Raw genomic sequence first — 4,123 nt, forward strand, 5'->3', positions numbered from 1 at the left:
TATATATATATATATATATAATAATTTTATTATTTCGAGTCTCCTCGGGAGGGTATTATTATTTCTTTCTGTAGCTCATACCAGACAGGGGTCGCCACTCCCCTCTGTCCGCCAACAGTGCTATATACAGCTATAGTAAATGGCATTGAATGGCACTGAGGGTGGTCACAGCCAGAGTTTGTTTTTGCGCCCTCACTGGTTCTTTTACGTCCCCATTGGCCTTTCATATTACTGGAGACCCGCCATTTTACGTGGTCCTCCAATGTTGAGAGCCAGGTTTTTACACCTTGAGAAAATTCACTGCCCCGGCCGGGGTTTGAACTCACAACCTTCAGTGGACAGTATACGTGGCCTAACCGCTAGGCCACGAAGGCATCTCAATATGTGTGTGTGTGTAAATATATATATATATTGTTCTACTCACCGCGCGGGGGGCGGCCGGCGAGCACTCCATGTCGGCGGAGGTGGCGCCCCCTGCTGCGGCGGCGCCGGTCGCTCGGTCGGTGCCTCCCCACGGCTTCTCCCCCGTGCTTAGGTAGCGGTGCACCCTCCTCAGGAGCCTCTTCTGCGATCGCGTCATCCGGAAGTCCTCGACAGGAAGCCTGGAGAGAGGGAGAGAATGATGAAGAGGAAAACGAGAGAGAGAGAAAGAGAGAGAGAGAGAAAGAGAGAGAGGGAGAAGACAGGTTACTCTCTCGCTGTTCGGTTATGCATGTGGGAGGAAGACGAGAGAGGAGAGAGAGGGGGGAGTGGGAGAGAGGGAGGAAACAGGTTTTTCTCTCGCTGTTTAGTTATGCGAGTGAAGGAAGACGAGAGAAGAGAGAGGGCGGGCGAGGACCACTTTCTCTCTCATTGCTCAGTTAATTAATAAGAACGCTTAATTAACGAAGGTAACTATCGATAATTAATAATCAATCATAATACCAATAGCAATAATAATAATAATAATAATAACTAGAAAGGGCAGTTGTCACCAACTACATGTATCCCCCGTGATCTAGTATGAATGAAATATCGCTGTAAAGACGTAGAAGGTAGGTAAAGTTAAATAAGTCACAAAGACAAAGGTTTGTTACACAACTCATCTGCCTGAGATGTGCAAGTATGTTAAAATTGGTTTGGTTGCCTTAAGGCAGTGAAAAATTAATTATTTTTTTTTTTTTTTTTTTTTTTTTTTTTTTTTTTTTTTTTTTTTTTTTTTTTTTTTTTTTTTTTTTTTTTTTTTTTTTTTTTTTTTTTTTTTTTTTTTTTTTTTTTTTTTTTTTTTTTTTTTTTTTTTTTTTTTTTTTTTTTTTTTTTTTTTTTTTTTTTTTTTTTTTTTTTTTTTTTTTTTTTGTTTTTTTTTTTTTCTTATTTTTTTTTTTTTTTTTTTTTTTTTTTTTTTTTTTTTTTTTCTTTCGCGGGGCTCTTTTTGCAAACCCCCAAAATTTCGGGGCTACTTTTTCATTTTCCAGGGCTCTTTTTCACTTTCCAGGGCGACTTTTTTCGCAGGCTGTTTCCTCAAATGTACACCACAAGCACAGTAGCTAATACACACTCGTGGGGCGCGCACACCCACCACACACACGTCAAACGCGACGCACGACACACACGCACGCACGCACAGCCACGCTACGCACGCACGCACGCACGACACACACACACAACAACCACACAAGACACACACAGACACAACAGTGCCATATTCAAGACAGTTATTCACTCAGACTGACAGACTAACATGATAATCCACAAACTCACAAGTCACAACCACAAATCGCCCCTTGAATAGTGAATACATCACAGGTTCAGCTAACACACAAGAACTATTTACGGCTAGCCCAAATAGTGGAATGTCGCGCCTGTACGAGCTAGGAAGGATCGATTGTGTTATATACGCGAAGTCTCTTGCGGCTGGGGTCCAAGGCCCGCGATAAGGCGCCACTGGAAGCTCAGGGGTTTGAGAAGCGTGCGGCCCGCGAGCACTGGGTGAATGGCTGTGCACATCGACGCCTGCGTAGCGTGCCTGCTGGCACGGCGGCATTGATTGAAGTATGGGGGGGGGCACGACTTGTTTCAGCGCTCGGCTACTAATCACTACTAAAATGTTAGAAGCGGTTGGCCTTGCTGGGACTATGAGAGCGCGGCAGCAAAACTCCTTTCGGGGCGAATTGACAAAAAAAAGCTACAATGGGAATGACAACACGAGTGAGGCCGGCAGGGAATAATTATACGTGATGAAATTTCATTAATGATTTTCCATGGATTACCGTTCTATAATCCTTACGCGGGTCGTTGGTCCTACGGTCCTACGTAGGCCGCCCGCAGGCACACGCCGCACCACACCACGCACGCCCATGCAGGCACGCACGGCGCAGGCACACACCACGCACGCAGCAGCACGGCGCGCATGCACCACGCACGCACGAGGCAACACGCACGCACGGCCGCAGGCACACCGGCACCACACAGGCACGCCCGCACGCCACGCACGCGCGCAGGCACGCCACCGCGCCAGCAGGCACGACACGCAAGGCAGCCTGCAGGCCAGCACCGGCACGCACGCACACGCGCGCAGCCAGCAACACGCAAGCACGCGCACAGGCACCACACGTATATATACGCGCGGGCGGCCGGCGCGCGCTTGATTGAAATGCAATACACATCATGCTATGTTAAAATGATAAAACACTTGACACGCACCACCGTAGCTAGGAATTTCTACCGCGCCGGTGGAAGCCGGCGCGCCCCCCCCCGGCCCCGCGGCGCCCCCGCCCCCGCCGCGCCGCCCGCGCCCCCGCGCCCCGGGCTGCCGCTAGCGGCAAAGGCCGAGCGAGATCGGCAAGGCGCGGGACGCGACCTGGACAAATCGATTTTCCAGGAGCGACTTTGCCTTTTGGGTGTCGCCCCCGATATCGTATTTTCGGGGGCTCTTCTTAGCATTTCCGGGGGCGAAATCGCCGCCCGCCCCCGTGATATTTTTTCCCCTGCCTTAGGGGTTTTGGTATGCGACACACCTTCTCCAGTGCTTGACAATTTTTTTGGGGGCCACCAGAAATTTATTTCTTCTGGCGCCAAAATGAAAAGTGGTAGCCAAATTTTCCATTGGTATTTCTACCATGACGGTACAACGTACTGACTTTAGTGTAAAGCAGGGACGATGATATAAAGCAAACTCGTGTTGTACTGGAATAATCTTTAATAGCTCCACAGTGTAGACACATCGCACAAAGAACAAAGAACGCGCACACGCGCACATAGAGCGGCGTGTGCTCTCTTCCGCGACCAACACCAGAATCCTCTCGACTCCTACATCCCTGTCCTATATATTCCCCCCAACTCTTACATCCTGCACGCACATGTACTGGTTCTCCCAGACGCGTTCTACCCCCATTCACAATGACCCTAGAAACTGCCTAACCTAACCACGTTTACAATTCTCCCCTAATACATCAATGTAGCCGCCACAAGCGACGCTCTGTCTAGTAGACTATGACTAAAACAAACTAGCTAGTCTAACTCCACTGATAATTTATGTAACACACGTGCAAAACACATGTTAACATTAGGCCCTACAAACTTGTCCACATTGGACACAAAGACCATAATGCCATTTGCATGGCAGGTTGGAATTTTGGCTGAAAATCTAGTGGACAGCAGGATCACCAACTTGAGAAGTCGCGTGGTCCGGCACAAAAGTTGGTGGTCTGCTTATTAACTAGCAGTGAGTAACAAAATGGTATATAAACGTGCCGCAGAGCGACAGCGCTCATCTAACGTCTACTGGCGGTGACTCTGTGGTGGAGTGGTGGGATTCTAAGTAACCCATGTTAGTTCCCAAATGTGTTGCACATACACGCCGAAACAGTGGAATGCACCAGGGATGTATCAGGAAACCTTCTCAACAAGAATGATTCGTTGGGGATCGTTATGAAATTGCCACCGAGCGATGTGCCGTCGTACGTTTTAACGTGTCATTCAGATTAAAAGATGGAAGCTCCCCATCTACGTAGTGGCAACAACTATCTGCAAGACAGAATAGGTAAGGCACTCATCCATTTACCTACGCAAGGCCTACAGGCTGCGCAATAGAAGACTGCCCACCTGTTAAACCAATTAACGCAGGCAAAAACTCCACAGTACC

At 48.3% G+C, this 4,123-nt stretch overlaps 1 long non-coding RNA gene across 1 annotated transcript in view; it reads right to left on the reverse strand.

Annotated features, from left to right (window-relative positions):
• Window positions 1-507: 507 nt before the first annotated feature.
• LOC106817416 overlaps window positions 508-4,123 on the reverse strand; it is a 10,916-nt gene continuing 7,300 nt past the window's right edge. Inside the window, exon 4 of the long non-coding RNA XR_001395049.1 lies at window positions 508-602. This is a non-coding gene — a long non-coding RNA (uncharacterized LOC106817416). The remainder of the gene's footprint in view (window positions 603-4,123) is intronic.

Source organism: Priapulus caudatus, unplaced genomic scaffold, assembly GCF_000485595.1.
Source record: "Priapulus caudatus unplaced genomic scaffold, Priapulus_caudatus-5.0.1 Scaffold1718, whole genome shotgun sequence".
NCBI lineage: Eukaryota > Metazoa > Priapulida > Priapulimorpha > Priapulimorphida > Priapulidae > Priapulus > Priapulus caudatus.